Consider the following 18,942-nt stretch of genomic DNA (forward strand, 5'->3'; position numbering starts at 1 on the left):
CTCAGAGGAACCAATACCACCGGTATACGGCATCGAACCGGCCAAGTCTCATGTTCTCCTCTCTGTTCTTACTTTCTCCTACCACAATTCTAACGTCGCGTCGGCAAAATCCTGGCTAGGTCGTCAAAAACTGAATTAACCAACAGTCTAAAATAAAATATAATTTGCTACTACCTAACGACCACTTCCTTTTTAAACAAACTTATCAACCCCTGACTCGGAGTCCTGGCAACTCCGATAGAAGGCCAAGATAATGATTTGCACAACGGAATTTTAGAACCAGAATTTTCCCTCAGGAGGATGTAGTTCAGACGAAGGAGTAAAAGATAACACATTCACTTTCTAATTATTAAATTTAATTACCTTGTATTGATATTGGTTTTAAATTTTTAAATATTTTTTTTTTAATTTTCAAAATACTAATTATTTAACAAAGAATTTACTATTTAGTATCACACTCTTACGACAGAGCTGAACATTACAATAAACTTTAAAATTTCTCGGAATGTCCAATTGTAAGGAAAAAATTCAAGTTACAATTCGAATTATTATATGCTTACTTAAAACCGTCTTAATTAACTTTTGTTAGCACTTACAGAATTACCACCAAAAATCTTCCTGAATACAATGTAGATTCCACAAGAACAGTTTCAAATAATGAAGTAATTGAACTCTGACTAAAAATTCGGTTAATTCTCCAACCACTCACTGTCACTCAGTGAAACACTGGATTTGTAATTTCGAATTCTATTGCTACAATCGACTGCTTGACAATCTTTTGTTGCGTAAATGTTTAAGATAAACACTGATAAACCTTGTACTATGTTTCACATTACATATATTAAACAGTAAACATAATAATTTTACGTTTTTTTTTTTTTTCGCACAGACGTCCGTCAGCAGAAGTGCAACTGTTTCCTGACTCCGTTCAGGTGCCCCTAACAACTAAAGAAAAATAGCAGGAATTCTAACTTACTTTTCACTGTTTTCAGCTTCCAAACATGAGCGCACTTTAACTTCAGCCCTATTATAACAAAGTCAAATTAGACACATTTGAAATATTAAATACAACTTCCACATGCTCAGAATCCCGTTTAGCAATTTTAAAAGAAAAATTTTGAGAATCAGGCTTTGACGATGTCGTGAATTGTCAAAACACTCGAGAGGAAAACCACAGTAACACACTATTAGGTTAGCGAAACTCTAACTTCGTTCCCTCACGGGTGGATATTCATGCACAGGATGGACAAGTGGACGTGGATTGACAAAATAGACATTAAATAGATTCACGTGGACATTACATTTGCTTACAATAGATAATTAAGATTGATTTAACTTTGACAGACTTCACTGTACTATGTAGGAGAAAATTATGTTTACATCAGTTAATGCCAACCTTGACTGGACACGGGCCGACAGTTTATTAGCCCAGACATACCTCACCTTGAAGTAACAATGTTGCAATTCACCCGGCGAACATTACTTTTCTGTGAGAGAATAATACCACATATAATAAATATAATTAATAATATATATAATTAACTTATGTAATAATATGAACTTCTTTTTATATTTTGAACATTCCTTTATGTTACTAACAGGTACGAGAATAACTAAGATACTACCGTAATTTGGAGCTAGATATTAAACATCCGTCAGAACAGAGAGAAAGAGAGAGAGATAAACTTACATGTTGAGAGGGCTAAGCTGAACAGTTAAGGGGCCAGGCACCCCTGGAAAGGTTTCCTCCGATTATAAAGATTTATCTAAGCATGTTACAGTACGTAAGGCACCACTCAAACATACTTAAAATTAATATGACTATTTCAAACATTGGCGAAATTACAATATTTTACTATTAATTTTGTTGATATTTGATAGTCAGTCGAGCTTAATATTAATAAACTATGGATTTATTATCCTGAAGTATAAGTTCGTTCGTTAATGATTAGGTTGACCTTCACAAACATGTGACGAAGGTTTACTGGATTCTCGTTTTAATAGTTTCATTATTCGGACGAAGAATTCGTTTTCATGTAAATTCCGTCAATATCCTGTGTATTTGTAGAGTCAGGAACATGCATAAGATTTATAACATTGCCTGAGTTGCATCTTCAAAGCTACAAAGCCAACACGTCAGTTACCGCACAAAACTTTTCGCTAACAAAGCATAGAACCATGTGAGTATCGTTCCATTTTAAATATTTTCATTATCATATCCTTTGCGGAGACGATTTATGTTAGCTTCAATGTCATTAATTGTAGGTTTACTCCAGAACTTAAAACTTTCTTGATATTGTTTAAATTTACACTGATGCATTGAGATTTATTTAAATTTTGTAGAGAATGTTACACTAACATGTTGAATTTCCATTTTTTTTCAGTACACAGTATACACGCAGTTAAATCACCGCATAAAAATTTAATACTGAGAATTTTTTCTCTATTTGCTTAACAAAAAGTTCGGTAAAACTCCATATAAACCTTTTAATAACAACTAGATAAGTACATATATATATATATATATATATATATATATATATATATATATATATATATATATATATATATATATATATAACGTAAAATATTAAAAAAAGGAAGCTATAAATTAAGAAACAACAAATATAAGTATAACTAATTTTATTCTGTGAACTAGCTTCGTTGCGCACCTTCCCTTGCTTCTGCAAATTCTTATTCTATAAACATTAATTTAAATATAAAAAGAAAAATAAACAAATCCACCCACGCAACACAGCTATTGCAACAAACTAGCAATCAACATAGAACATATATATATATATACAGGGTGCGGCACGTAAAACCGGCCCGTAAAGTGAACACATAAAATGAAATGTAATGTATTGAATATGATTAACTACAACACATAAATGAAATGTAATGTATTGAATATGACTACTCACCTTCACAGCAGGATTCACAGCAGGTGCTGAAAGTGTCCTCCGCCCACTTCAACACACATGTGAGCACAATTGAGGAGATTCATATATACCCTTGTCAGTTCTTGTGTTGTAATGTTATTGGTGACATCCTGGATCTTGGTCTTGAGTTCTTCAATTGTGTGTGGATTTGTTTCGTATACTCTTCCCTTTAACAGTCCCCATAAGTAAAAGTCACACGTGGACAAGTCTGGTGACCGAGGAGGCCACAAGCCTTTGCTGATTGTCCTCTCTGGTGTAAACATCTCATGCACAAGGGACAATGATGCAGCTGATGTTTGGCATGTTGCACCGTCCTGCTGAAAGTAACATAACTGACGCTCCTCTTCGGTCAAGTGTGTATAAGGTTGACTTTCGAGGACTTCTTGTCATTATCTCCTCCCCCTGCATCTTTAATTCAGGTGTGCAGACAGATGGTCGTCTGTTCCTGGGAGCATTTTGAACCGATCCTGTACGCCGCCATTTTTCAATCAATTCCTGAATGGTGCTTTTTGCTGGCACAGAACGTCCTGGAAATTTCTCCCGAAACAAATTCTTTGTTTTCACAAAAAATCCAGTGAGAATGAACTCTTCAACAATGGCAACACGCTCGGGTATCGAATACGGCATTATCACACACTGACACTCACCCGGCTTAACACAACGAGGCCTTTTTCTCAACTGGTTTCGACAAGTTTCACTGGCTGCGGCTGCACGTGACTGCTGCAGGTCACGTAAGTCGACCCGACCTCAACACGCCATCTCTTGGTAGGAAGGTAGATTATTTAAGTGTTGCCAAAAACACAATATACCAGAATATTACGACGGGCCGGTTTTACGTGCCGCACCCTGTATATATATATATATATATATATATATATATATATATATATATATATATATATATATATATATATATATATATATGCAATTAATTAAAGTATAATTTAATTATAAAATATGAAAAGTATAAATAAATTAATTCACTATGAGCTTACATTAAACCACATGTAACGAACAGAGTACGTTACACCCGCATAGTAAAACTGCTCCAAAATTTCTGCAGCCGACAGAATTAAATACAAAGTATTACACCTATATTTGAGATTTACAAGTGTATGGTTAGTAATTTAAAACCATTACAAGTGCTTTACGACGAATGAAATGAGTGCAGAAGAAAGATGACTATTAAGTACTTCCCGCGGGACGTAAAACTCACAAATTTCGTTTCGTTTCTATTAAATTCCTAGTATTTTCCATTGGCGGTGTATTTCTGCACAGTGTACAGGAGTGGAGTGTTAGCGGTTTGAAACCATGACAACTGGTATGAAACTCGTATCATAATGAAAACCTACACTTTTCGCTACACTGGGTTACACGCATATCCACAGACGTTGACGCGCCTGCTTCCGCGTGCTATAACGTGGGACTACTAGCGTTCCTTTACTCTGACTCCGTTAGATAGCAATGGTGCTTTCTACCAACTACCTAGCACATGTTGCTGTGGGTGTCTTGCACTACTTTTTATCAGTGGTAAAAGTGGATTTGAAAAGGTAGGGGACAGATGACGTAACATCGTACCCCATTTAGGTCGTCGCCTTTGCCCACTATATATTTTTGAGAATTGAGGGACGCCATAGATTTTTTGGAAGCGGTGTAGTGGCGTCGTCCCTCATTCCTCCTCACTTTTACCCACGGCTTTATGAAACCAGACGCCGTATTTATATGCAAATCTTCAAGGAATTGTAATTTTCAACAATTGAGGAGTTTATTTCCAAAACATGCTAAATTCGTTTGGTAGAATATTTTAGAAAGGGTAAAAAAAACTATGGACGGTATTCAGAGAGGATTCGTTAATCGAGGGTTAGTCTCAGACTAGTTAGTAAAAATACTAACCCTTTACTAAGGAAGGTGCACTTTTTGGTATTCAGAGTCAACTTTGAGTATAACTAAAATGATGATTTCGGTATGATTAACTTATATAACCCTAATTCATCGGAATAGATATATAAATGTGGCAACTACGGAAAAGTAGATCAGCGCATGCGTAGTCTGTAAAAATGAAAATATATTAAATACGAAATACGAAATGTTGTTTCAAACGCTAAACCGTGGGTAAAAGATTAGCCTCTGCTCTAGATTAATTAGTCACATGTGATTAACTTCGTCAAATACTACGTCCTAATCACAGACTCTGAATACAATTTTGATAAGTTTCTATTAGTCAATCTCGTAGTATGGCGTTAATCAGACGTCAAAAGGACTCTGCATAAGGCCCTATATCTTTTTACATTAAGACGTTATCGCAAATATTAAAAAAAAACTACTTATAGACTCTAGAAAAAAGGATTATGCTGGCAAAATTTAAACTGTCAAAGATATAGAAGTTATGGTAATGAAACGGTTTAGTTGGTTCATAGCATGTTTTGGCAGCAAACTTGGCGTTTAGCATATTTTCAAAACAATATTTGAGAATTTAGTATTTTTTGACACTAAAGAGGCGAAGTACTGAACAAGGACTTCAGAAAGAACTTAATTTTTTAAACAAACGTATGGACTTCTCCAAAAGTGCATTACCACGTGCAATTCTTTTCCTGCAATAGTAGGCAACCAAAAACGACGGTCGTTGGGTTCGTTGAGAATTAGAAAATCGTTAAACCAAATCTCAAATTTGTTACAAATATATCAGTGTGGTAAACTGAAAATAAGAGAATAAAATAAAATGTTAAGAATGACGGATTTTTTTTATTGTGAGGGAAATGGATGACATAAAAGTTACAAAATGATCCTACTTAAGAAGTTCAAATAAGATGAATGGTAAGAAATAGATATAAGAGGAAAGCAGTTTCTTTCCTTTTTCAAAAAAACTCGTAAAAAAGAAAAAGTTACATAATGTAAAGGTTTAATAGAAAAGCCTAACAGCACAACAACAAACATCTACAAAAAGCGGAGAGACAAACACAGACTAAGGGACACCATTGGCATAGCAGAATTGCGGCCTCCGATGCAAGATAACGAGATGGGAACCTAGTTACAAACCTAATTGTTATAATAATAATAATAATAATAATAATAATAAAAAAATAATAATAAAATAATAATAATAATAATATTGAACAATTGTTTAGTTTTCAAAATCTCTGTCTGTGTAAGAGCATGTCTGCATATAGTGATCATGTGTGAACTTTTTTCAATGAACGGTCTCAAAGGCTAAAAGGGATGGAAATCTCCAAGATACACAGGAACAAAAAGCTTTCTTATAAAAAAATTCTAGGTCAAAGGTCGAAGCACTTGATTATGACAGGTACTTTTTTGTTTCTTTTTTTTCAGGATCAAACGTTTTGGCACCTAACAAAATACAGTATATAGTTAATTTGCATATGGATTTATTTACATTGCAGTTTATAGTAATAAAGGAATTGTCATTGGAAGACATTATTGTAAATAATTAACTTTTATTATTTCATCTTTCGCAAGTCTTAGGGTCAAATATTACCTCCTCTCCCTTTCCTTAGATCGATATCGAAAATTTAGTATATGGAATGTGCTTGAATCAACAATCAACATCAAAATGTGTTCTTCCATTTCCGTACCCAAGGTTGAGGGTATGGGGTTTAACCCGAACAAACAATTTAAGCCAAAAATTGATAAAAATAAGTATATTTCCCCTTAATAGAAAACTATTAATATATTTTATACTTCACCTCGGTTCCTGATTATCATCAGAAATCAACCACAGTACACATACTTTATGTAGTATGGCAGTATACTCTGTAATTTTTCACAACTAAGCAAATTTTTAAGATGAAATACCTGCGATGCTAAAGTGGAATGTTCTACAAAATAATCAAAATTCGTTGTTGTAACTTTTGTCAATAACATTCACATAGATTCAGAACTACATGACTATTAAATCTGGAAATGAGAGATTTAATTCCTTTTATTCTCTCAGGCTAAAAGACATCTGCATTTTGCTGAGATTGTCATTCTTTTAAAATATAAGTCCCCAATCTTGGGCTAATTCTGGCTACCGGGATTTCGAGGTAGTCGGTCCGGAAAGAATACAGTTTGTCGAATCTCAAATATTAAGTTTGTTAAAAGGGATTTCATTTCTCATGTTATTTTGTCGTTACGAAAATACTTCTATAGACTCTATTCATGGTGAATTACTGAATTTATACACTCCGCATAAAACAGCGACAGCTAACACCTTGCAGCTAGGCCATCCAATATAGAGCTTCTTATCCCATAATCGTGTTTGGTAAAGAGAACCCCTCTCCTCTTTTCCTCTCATATTGAAATCAGCAAAACATGAGCACAATTCCAATTTTTAAATGTACATGTATTAATAAGAATAAAGTGAAAGGATATAAATGAGACGAAACGAGAATCATAAGTTAATGTAGATAAAATTAAAACCAATAGATTTCTATTAGAGATACGAAGGTGAGACAGAGAGAGAAACGGAGATAGAAGAAGGAAATCAAAAGGCAGCACATATAAAAATATTGGATATAAACGTAGTAAAATATAAAGCTAACATAAAATTCCGGTTCCAGAAATCCAACAATAATATAGAAAAAAGGTTTGGTTTTTAATATTTTTAAAGAAATACATAGAATATATAGCTCAAGCATTCTCGAATGCATAGACAATGCTTGAAAAATTCATCAAGGTACTTGCAAAATGAATACGGAAATTGGTGGCCAAATTAAATACTCAATTTCCGGTGAAACTGTAGAGTTCCGAAACAGTATCATGACAAAAGTTTAACACACACCGTGTCTTTCCGCGTGGTTCGGTTGCATATTCGGTAATGTTCATTAAACTTACATATCTGAAATACATTTGAATAAACCTAGTAGATAGCGTAAATCATATCTTCCATTCCAGGCTACTAATGCAAAATAAAAAAAGGAGAAAGATAGAAAATAAGAAGAAAAATTGAATGAGTGCTATTATACAGCTAAATTTCAATCAGATATAGTATAGACTAAAAGACAGAATTGTATGAATGAAAAGTTACTAATGTTTAAAAAGAAAATTGGATGTCCCTTATAGACGTAGGAAATCTTGCATATTTCGAATTTCATACGTGGATAAAACAAATTGAACTATAGGATGGAAACGAATTTTATGTGAAATTAATATAAATAAAATCTCTTGAAATGACGAAAAATGGGTATTTTCTAGTTATTTCTGAACATTTGTTCCGAAATCGACTCTCAATTTCACTTATTGCGAATATAACGTAATTCACAATGGTAGAGTGAAAACGCTAGAGCTGAAGCGGGTCATCACACTGACACGCTGATTCGATTGGGAGTCGGTGACCCACAGGAAGAAGAGGGATATTTATTTCCTTGACATGAAGTGAGTATTTTTTGTGTGTGTGAGAGAGAGAGAGAAAGAGAAAAGAGAAAGATGCAATACATGTTAAGGAAATGTCAACACAGATGTATGAAGAGACAGAGAAAGAAAGACGAATAGAAATACAGAAAGTATTTATAATTACTCTGTATGATGAAGAACGCACATCCTGTTTATTCGGATTATCGCTATTGGTGCCTTGTAACTTCTCCAACCAAGACTGGTGGCGAATATTTTATGAAAAAAGATACTACCTGAAGGGGATTCGAACCGAGATTTTGCGCTTTCAAGTCGAGGACGGTACAAATACACCAACGATTACTCTACCCGAAACGTATTTAATAAAAGGTATAGTGTTTCTTTCTATGAACAGTAACATGAAAAGTTTATACTACAGACCAATTAAGTGTCCAAGTACCCCTGTAGTGATTATTTGCCCTTCCCAACCAACATTTGTTAATTGTCTCAATCATGATGCAGTGTTTGATTCTAAATTCTTACGGATTGCTCATTTAGTATGAGAAGTCACTCTTTCATTCTTCACGACTACTTTGTGAAAAAACTCTAGGCTTGACAAGGATTTGATCCTACGTTTTGAATCTTTACTATTCTTGAGTAAAGCACGCTACCGCTACACTAACCTGGCACCTGAAACTAAAACTCAAATCTTACTAAGTTCAGTTCTGCTCTTTCGAACGATCGGCTTCTGTCTGTCAGGTTATTTACACCAAAGTCTACGCTGAAATTAATTTATTCGACGACCTGGTGACAAATTAGTGCTCATTAATAAACGAAATATCATACAATACAGGAAAAATTACAGAAATAATTACATATTATGCAGTAACTACGCGGTGCAAGTTCAAAAGTACGCTTATACTACTACTACTACTACTACTACTACTACTACTACTACTACTAATAATAATAATAATAATAATAATAATAATAATAATAATAATAATAATAATAATAATAAAATAATAAATGTTCAGCTTCACTGGGTACTTGTCATTTCAATGAATAATAATACGATTATGCCGAGTCAATCTAAAGAACATTCTTTGAAGATTAGACAGTTACATTTAGTCTTCCGTTTTCAGAGAACACCATTTGGACACATTTCCTGCTGATGTTTGAGGGACACAATGTGCAAAAATGTCAATCAAGTATTTCGTTAAAATAATAGAAGCCTACGAAAACTTTGTATCCAAATGGTTGTAAATGACTTAAAGGGTTAAAGGAACAACTAAATTGATAATTTTAACGTCCAACAACTTTCCTCTTAAATGGAATTTCAAGTTTCTAATATAAACAGACTCAATATCTTTAAAATCCTTATTGTTGTTGGTTTATAATATCTTCCAAGGTCATGTGAAAGGAGAATAAGAAATGGGTGGCTGATTTATCCTCCCTGCAATGATGCATAACTACCACCTTTTTCGAAAAAGATTCAAATAACAGTGTCAAATCTTGTACAACAAAATTTCCACGTCACCCATCTCGAAAGTTAAAGTTGCTACTATTGTGTGTGTGTGGATTTTAAATTATGTGATCCTGTGTCAGCATAAGAATACCACAAGAAAAATCTGAACCCATTTAGTTCTAGTGCAACATCTTCAAATTTGAATTTTAATTAGCTCAGAATTTTGTCCAAATGTGTCTATTTTTTCCACACAAGAACAAACAAATTTTGTACGATTCAAATAAATGAGGAAAGGCGATTTCAAAGTTTGGTCACTTCGATCACCTGTATTACATCGTTAAATTCGAATTTTAACTGGCTCAGAATTTTGTCAAATTTTTGTCCATTTTGTCCACCCAAGAGCAAATTTTGTACCATTCAAATAAACGAGGGAGTCCATTTCAAAATTTGGCCACCTGTAGCACGCCGTATTCAAATTTGAATTTAACTAGCTCAGAATCTTTTCCAATTCTTGTCCATTGTTGTCAATCCAAGAAAGAAATTTGTACCATTCAAATAAACGACGGAGGATCATTTGAAAATTCATCCACTGCGATCACCTGTAATGCAACATCTTCAAACTTGAATTTTAATTAGATCAAAATCTTGTCTGACTTTTGTCCACCGAAGAAAAAATTGTACCATTCAATAAACGAGGAAGTTCCATTCCAAAATTTGGCAACTTCTAGTGCGACATCTTGAAATTCGAATTTTAATTAGCTCAGAATTGTGTCAAATTTTTGAACATTTCTGTAACACCAAGAAGACATTCTGTACCATTGAAATAAACCAGGGACGGTCACTTAAAAATTGGCCTCATGAGCCACCTGTAGCGAGACATTTTCAAATTCGAATTTCAACTATCTTGCTGGTACCAAAACCTTCAAAAGATAGGGAAAATTCTAAGCTAGTTAGAATTCGAATTTAAAAATGCCACATTACTGGTGATCGAAGTGGCGAAAATTTTAAAATGGCCTCCCTTTGTTAATTTGAATGGTACAAATCTTTTGATGGTACAAAAATATACCAAAATTAAACAAAATTCTGAGCTAATTAAAATTCTAATTTGGAAATGTTGCACTACAGCTAATCGAACTGGTCATTTTTTAAAATGGCCCTCTCTCGCTTATTTTAATGGTACAAAGTGTTTTGTTGGTGGTACATGAATGCACAAAAATTGAACAAAATTTTAAGCTTGTTAAAATTCGAATTTAAACATGTAGCACAACAGGTGATCGATGTGGCCAAATTTTAAAATGGCTCTCCCTCGTTTATTTGAATGGCATAGAAGTTTTTCTTGGACAAACAGCTGGACAAAATTCTGAGCTAGTTAAAATTCAAATTTAAGGATGTCGCACTACAGGGATCGAAATGGCGTTTATTTTGAAATGGCTCTCTCTCTCGTTTGTGGTACAAATTTTTCTTGGGTGGACAAAAGTGGCCAAAAATTGGACAAAATTCTAAGCCAGTTAAAATTCGAATTTGAAGATGTCGCACTACAGGTGATCGAAATGGCTCTCCCTCGTTTATTTGAATGGTACATTTTTTCTTGGGTGGAGAAAAATGCACAAAAATTGGACATAATTCTGTGCTAGTTAAAAGTCGAATTTGAAGCTATCGCACTACAGGTAATCGAAGTGACCAAATTTAAAATGGCCTCCCCTTGTTTATTTGAATGGTACAAAATTTGTTCTTGGCCGAACAAAATAGACAAAAGTTGGATAGAATTCTTAGCTAGTTAAAATTCGAATCTGGAGATGTCGCACTACAGGCGATCCAAGTGGCCGAAACTTGAAATGGCCCTCCTTTGTTAATTTGAATGTTATAAATATGTTTCTTAGGTGGACAAAAATGAACAAAATTCTGAGCTAATTAAAATTCAAATTTGAAGATGTCGCACTGTAGGTGATCGAAGTGGCCGAAATTTTGAAATGGCCCTCCTTTGTTCATTTGAATGGTACAATTTTTTCTTGGGTGGACAAAAATTGACAAAAATTGGATAAAGATGTCACATTACAACTAAATGTTCCCGAAAAATCTTCTACAACTTATCTTTTTAAAAGAATTAATTGAAGCTGAAAGATGTTAACAATTCAAGAAGAAAGTATATTTTGCAAAGTGTATGTTAAACAAGTAATATTTTCAAAGTAAGCTTGTTTTCAGAAGAAGACATTTCTGTTTTGTTCAACAGCAAAATCTCAAGCTTCAGCAGCGCTCTCTTTTTTAGCCTTCTTATATTTTCATATCAGTTTCAAGTCTGGTAAGGAGTTTAGAAACCATTGAAAAATGTATTTCGGGAAGAAATAAACAACCCTTTTGAAAATGAGTTCTAAATTAATTAAAATATTTGCTTTTCTTGTCGCAGCAGTTACTTTCTGAGATAAGGAGATAACCTCCAAAGTTTTTCTTTGAGTTCATGTAGTATTTAAATATAAGCTTGTGTTGCTTTTATACGTACCTCGGCCTCTCGAAACGAAACTTTCCTATTAAGTCTTCTGTTATGTGTACGATAATTTTACCTTCTTCCTATTCATGTTCCATGCCTCACTCAAATTATTTTATTCCATTTAAAATATCAATATTATACATTGTAAATTATTGCTGTTAGAAACGGACAATGTTACGCTAGAAGAAAATGTTCTAGGATTTACACATAATTGGATACTAAAAGTAATTTCAAGTTGATTTATCTTCATTTAAACAAGAACGTAAGGTTTGTGAAACATGCTTTTAATAAAGTAAAAACTGCCTTCAACGGGCCCCTTATTAAACATAAATTTATTTTAAACAAATATTTCATGGTTTCATGAATTTAAAGCTAAAAAAGATGGTTAAATTATCTTGATTAGGTGGAACCTGTGTTGAGAAAAACGTATGTTAAAATATACTTTTTAACGGAAATTTTTAAGTTCTGAAATGCAGCATTTAGAAAAAAAGTTTACACATTCTTTGAGAGGTTAGGTATATGAACTATGTTGTCTGTAAAAGTCTTCGTTTTCTTGTTACCCTACACATTTAACCTTTAGTCTACCGCCGTATAAGGCCATAAATACCATGCGACTTTTTGAACAAAGTGCAATTTACATAGTAATATCCAAATACCAATAACTCGTTCTCTAGTTGGTCTAGAGACATGGAACAAGGAGCATAATATACCCAATAGATCAAAAGTAGATGGATGAGCGTTGAAAAGGGCATAGCATATACTTTTTGTCATGATCTTTGAAACCGAATGTAGGCTTCATTTTGTTCACTGTAAGTTTTATGTCTATTAACTCGTAGCATAAATACAATTTTTGTAAATACTGTAATTGAATACGGTAGGCCTATGTACAATATTTTACTTTATCTCACTATGTCCATTATATGTAGGTACCTTATTTATTTTTTTCATTGATATATCTTCGTTAACTTTAAAATCTTTAACGGAAATTTTTGCGGGTCCTGTTCAATTTCGCTAGGCAGGCTTTATTATGCCAGAAATGTTCAATTACTTCTCTGAGTATATTTATTCTTTATTGACAGATAATTGGCCCACTCTTTTTTATTTGTAAATTAATATATATATACAGGGTTTTCATAAAGTCTGGAAGGATTTAATTTGCTTATAATTTTCATAAAAATGCTCAGTGGGAGGCCGCCAACATCGCCTGCAACAGTGAGCAGGGTAAGGAAAAGCATCATCAACAGCCCACAGAAGTCGATTCCTAGACGGTCCATGGAACTCGGAATTCCACAGACAACCGTGTTTAAGATAGCCAAGAAGACGATCAAGGCCAAAGGTTACAAAATCAAGATAGTCCAGGATCTGCATGATGAAGATTTGGACATCCGGTTCAACTTCTGTGACGCCATGCTCAAGCAGTTGGATTCCAGCGCCGCCTATGCGAATGTGTGGACGTAAATGGCGCCCAGTTGGAGGTGTGGCGGTGAATGAACTGAGCTGGTGCAGATTACAGGTAAAAATTTAATCATTCCGCTACCGTTTGCACTTTATTTGATTTCAATATGAGCATTTTTATGAAAATTATAAGCAAATTAAATCCGTCCATAGTTTATGAAAACCCTGTATATACGTAGATGTATTTTAATTTCACATACTGACTGTGAGCTGTTTGAACTCGAAGAAACCAAGTGTATTCAAGAAGCCCTGGACGCTTGCGGAGCTGAAAACATTAAAAGCGACCTTGCATGTATCAATACTCATTACAGTTCAATTTCAAAAATCATAACGAGATGAGAAGAGCGAAGATTAGGATAGTGTAGTGCATTTGAGTTGTTTGATTTAATAACGAAACAGTTGCCACCAAGACAAATCTCACAAGTATTTCTTCAAAACGGTCAATAGACGCGAGAAATCCTGGTATAAAATTATTGTCTAATGTAAGTAAAGTGTTCCTGGGAACAACGACTCATGAATCTCAGATTTATCAGCAATTTACATTGCTTCTATGAAATACTGTCCTTTAACCCGTGACACGGAAGGAACATTTTCGATGTACAGTAACGTTTTGATAGATGAATGCAGGTTTTTGCCAGAAAACACTGAAAACTAAATAAATGTGTATTTTAGATGGATGCATCAAATTTATACACCAATTATATATAGTTCAAATAATACAACTTTTTTCTCTGAAGATAATAAAATTCCTCATTTAACTTTAGCTTTTGATTGGTGCATATTTACAAATTTTAATGCACATTTGCATATTTTCAATGCATATTTTCGTGATTTTAGCACATATTTTGCCGTCTTTTAGTGCATATCGATCCGAAGTCTAATCATAAGAAAGTTTTTATGTTCCCCTCTCTCGGAGATTTCGATCCCATTTGGGCTTTGAGACCGCTCATTGACAAAAAATTGCACAGATGACCGCTATATGCAGAGATGCTCTTAGGCAGAGTCATAATTGTGGTGTGATGCCTACGTTATCTGTTTTTATTTTTCTAAACAGTTTGAGTATCGCTTTCTTGTTTTACAATAAACAAAATAAACTTACAAAATAGGTATACATGTGAGGATTTTGGGTACTTTACATTACCCTTGCCTTGAAATTTTGAGCACAATTCTATGTGCCAAAAGAAGAAAAAAAGGATTACTGTCCACCTGCATATGCATGAAAAGAAAATAATAATTAAATTCGTCCATTAATCTTTTAACACTCTGTATATGTAAAGTTTTCTTTTAACTCGTATGTATGTATATAAGTTCCACCACCAGCATTGTCCGTCACCAATAACATGTATGTTGATTGTATCACGAGTATTCTGCTGACAAAGTAATATTACAATAAATGCACGTTAATGTCACTGCATCCTGTTTGTAAGAAAGGAAGAAAAAAAGTCACACTGCGCACTCTGAATGAAGCAAAACACTGTACTTCCGTTTATTTCACTAGTTCTATGAGAGTTTGTGTTTTTCGTCGTCTGTTCCTTGCTATAGCAGAATACATGTTACTTGGAGGTATGTATTATAAATGACAAAATTATTAAAATGATTGCTAAGATAGTAATTATAGGGATGACGAAAGTATAATATGATTGCATTGTTGAGCGTACCTAGAAAGGCGAAAGAAAAAAAAGATTCAGAAAATGAAGTTGTTACTTAGTGACTCTTCTTTTAAATATACTTAGTATAATTTTAATAATAACCAAATATCCCCCCTTTTCGTTTTTTGAATTAACTAGTTTCTTTGAAGGATGCTTTGCATACCTATTGCCTAGTTAATCTGCTGTGAAATAGACTCTACTTGAAAATTTGCTTCGCAAAATTTATATTCATAGTCTACTCACCTTTTAATAACTTAATATTGTATTTCATTGTATATTTCTTTAATCATTTTCAGGCCTGTGAATATGATTATTTAGTTCAGTCATTATCTTATTCAGTTTGTACATTTTAATTACTAGAGCTACAATAAGAATTAGTAATACAAATCCTACTAGTATAAAAATAATTCCAATGCTATAAGTAATATGAGTATCAAAGAGAGTCCATACTGGCATACAGGAACGGGGCCAGAAACGCTTGATGGGGTGGGCGGAAAGAAGCGGACCTAGTTGTCGGGTGGGCGGACAATGAAAATGAGAACTGGGCAATGTAGACATGTTTTTGACAATAATTAAGTTTCATTTTTTATACTCTTTAGTTAGCTAAAGCTGAGACGGAAATAGGGGAGGAACAAGAATTTGGAAAACAGCTGTCTTGACCTTATAGAAGGTATAATTGCGGCATTCGCCTGGTGGGACTGAAGAAATGCAGGACTTAGGTGGGACTGCGGGAGTTCATGGCTATATGCTCGACCTACCGAATTCCGCGTGGCAGATACACTACCTCTATTTACAGTTTTTTTTTTAAAAAAAAAAACAATAACAACGGTATGTATTGTGTAGTTGATGAAGTTCAAGACAGCTTTACCTCCTCTTCCTCCAAGAATGCTCATGAATTCATAGAAATGAAAGGAGGTTCAAAAAGCACAGACTAACAGATAATACTCTACCTTTCGTTAATAACATAAAATACACAATAAGTAGGTAAAGTAAAACATTTTTTTGACGTGATCTCTATATGCAACAGCAAAGACCTGTCTTACTAAAAAAAAATAGGGAAATTCGACGTCAATGATTGTTTGAACATAGCTTACACATTTATCTTTCACACTGAAACTCAAGTTAGCAAAAAAATAAATAAATAATAAATAAAATAAAAATAAAAATAAAAAATAAATAAAACAATTATAATTTGGATAAAAAAGTAAATAGCAATTAACAAAACTTCATCATGATCCACATAAAGAACAATGTATTTTAAACTATGAAGAGCTGATCACATGATACGAACAAGCTTATAATAAACTTTTATACCTGCACTTTAATGAAGAGCTATGCATCGATTTTTATGTCCAGCATCGAATACGTTTACCACATCCTCTACGTCAATATTTATTACAAGTTTTCTTTCTACTGAGAGAAAAGCAAAGATCGCTTAGGCGACCGTCAGTGGCGGATCTAGCCCAGGGCCGTAGAGGCTTAGTCCGCCCAGTTTTCTGAATAATAAAAATAATTTAAGCTATTATTTATACATCTTTTGAAGTTTATAGTAAGCTCATAATACACCTATCAAAGTCTGAGGTGTGGCTGCCCCCCAGTTTTTACCTTCCAGATCCGCATCTGCCGACAGTTTGCCATTTGATTTCTTAGATATGTTTTAACCCGTCTAAGACACTAGAAGGATCGCTCACATGGTGAACTATATACAGGAATGGTGACAACAATTACGGCTAATTTGTGAATTTCATGAAAGCAATTTTGAAACTATCCCTTACTTCAGTAAACTGATTTAGATTTAGATTTCTGGGCTTTCGGCATCTATGGCCATTTAGTTCAGTAAACTGAGAAATGGAAGTAATTTTGCAAAATTTTCGGGAGACGTTTCAATTCCACCTCTACACTATCGACACTATCCATAATGACGTGCAAGTGAGAGGAAGTGTTCACTTATAGGGTGAAAATTGCTTATCCCACATAGAATACCTGTATTTTCTGTAAAACGCCTATTCATTTCTGCAAGTATTCTGTCAAGTACAGGAAGAAATATCCTATCTGTAGTCTTCTTGGGATTAGATATCTTCTTCCTCAACCGATATTTGCTCAGTCATAATATACAGACGTAAATGATGGGGCATTGATCATGTTCTGGACATTGGACCCGTTAGAAATATACCGTTACTTTCAACAAGACTCAAAGATTCATTTCAAATTTTTTCGAACTCCTCGACTGTGTTTCGAATTTCAGTAAAATAATCCACTACGCCCTTCGTAACTAAAACAGCATCAGCTAGTGTGCTCTCCTTATTTTGTAGATAATCTGACAATCTTTTCAACTTTCCAAGAAAAAGTGTGAGCAAGTTGAGTTGGAACACAAACTGAAAGTTCACTTCACTCAATAGACGTCTTGCTTCAGAAGAGCGATGCGATTTTTATTGCTTATCTCAGCAAGTGTTCGAACAACTGCCCTAAACGTTCTCCTCATAGCCACACAAGCCGCAACCTTAGATAAACGGGTAAAAAATATTTCGTTAGCGGTTCAGAAGATACTTAATGCCATAAATAATACTATATATTGAATACCATACGAAGATAGTACATTAGAAGCCGACATTTTCTGTGTAGTATCACTGACGACACCTCAGCAATACACAAAGGATGCGATGACCGATTAGTGGAAGGTCATTATGATGATGTAGTGTCCTGTCCGAAGGTCGATCTTTGGCCCGAAGTTCCCTAGGCAAAGGGAACCATGACGGTTTGCCATAGCCTTCCATGGAACGATGATAACCTCCTAACAATGGGACCTAGAGTAGGATCCAAATCACTTGTGTTCCCACTGGGAATCGAATCCGGAACTCACCGGGGACACTTGAAGGTCAATAGGAGCAACATTATTTCGCATCTGTTTATTTTCATGGTAACTGTGCGGACAAAATGTGGACCAGTAATAATCTTCGATAATTACAGCAGAAAGCTCGCGTTAATCCGAATATTTTATTGAGCTGTTCGGGTTATTAAATTGTTTAGCGTAAAAGGAAGTGCTCAAAAGCCACAAATCCAGTTAATACAAACAAATATTTGTCAAGGTTTAGGCCTATTTCTAATCTAAAATATGTACAGTACCGTATCCGTAGTTAAGCATTCAAAAGTCATTTGAAACAGTCTTGTATTCAAGAAAAGTGACCTGATTTAGTCACAATTCACAACAACTGTTTCTGTTTGAGCAACCAGTCTAAAAATATCAACCCAGCCGGCTAAATATCATTCGGACAAACGCAGGGTTTGGATTACGGTGGGTTTGGATTAACGTGAGCAGCCTGTACTGCTAATGTAGAAACAAAATACGGAAATGTGTAATTAAATGAGCTCGAATAAAAGTAAGTCACCTATACTCATGTCCAATGGAACAAGCTACCAATTACGTTTACATCATGCGAGGGGAAACAATGTTAGCAATTCTAGCCGTGCTAACTTTATTGTTCCACAGCAATTTGCGAATTATCTGGGAATGATGGGGAAATCCCCCTTTAAAACTAGACACACCATGTAAGTTTTATTTTTTTCGTGTTATTTCCGCCTGGAGTAAAAACTGGAATTAGAAAGGAATTTTTACATGGA

The 18,942-nt window shown here is 34.2% G+C and overlaps 1 protein-coding gene across 1 annotated transcript in view; it reads left to right on the top strand.

Annotated features, from left to right (window-relative positions):
* The first annotated feature begins 15,103 nt into the window (after positions 1-15,103).
* LOC145662871 (venom allergen 5-like) overlaps positions 15,104-18,942 on the top strand; it is a 125,923-nt gene continuing 122,084 nt past the window's right edge. Inside the window, exon 1 of the mRNA XM_081728833.1 lies at positions 15,104-15,238. The gene's annotated coding sequence lies outside the window, so the exon portion shown is untranslated. The remainder of the gene's footprint in view (positions 15,239-18,942) is intronic.

Source organism: Thermobia domestica, chromosome 1, assembly GCF_964235325.1.
Source record: "Thermobia domestica chromosome 1, izTheDome1.hap1.1, whole genome shotgun sequence".
Lineage (NCBI taxonomy): Eukaryota > Metazoa > Arthropoda > Insecta > Zygentoma > Lepismatidae > Thermobia > Thermobia domestica.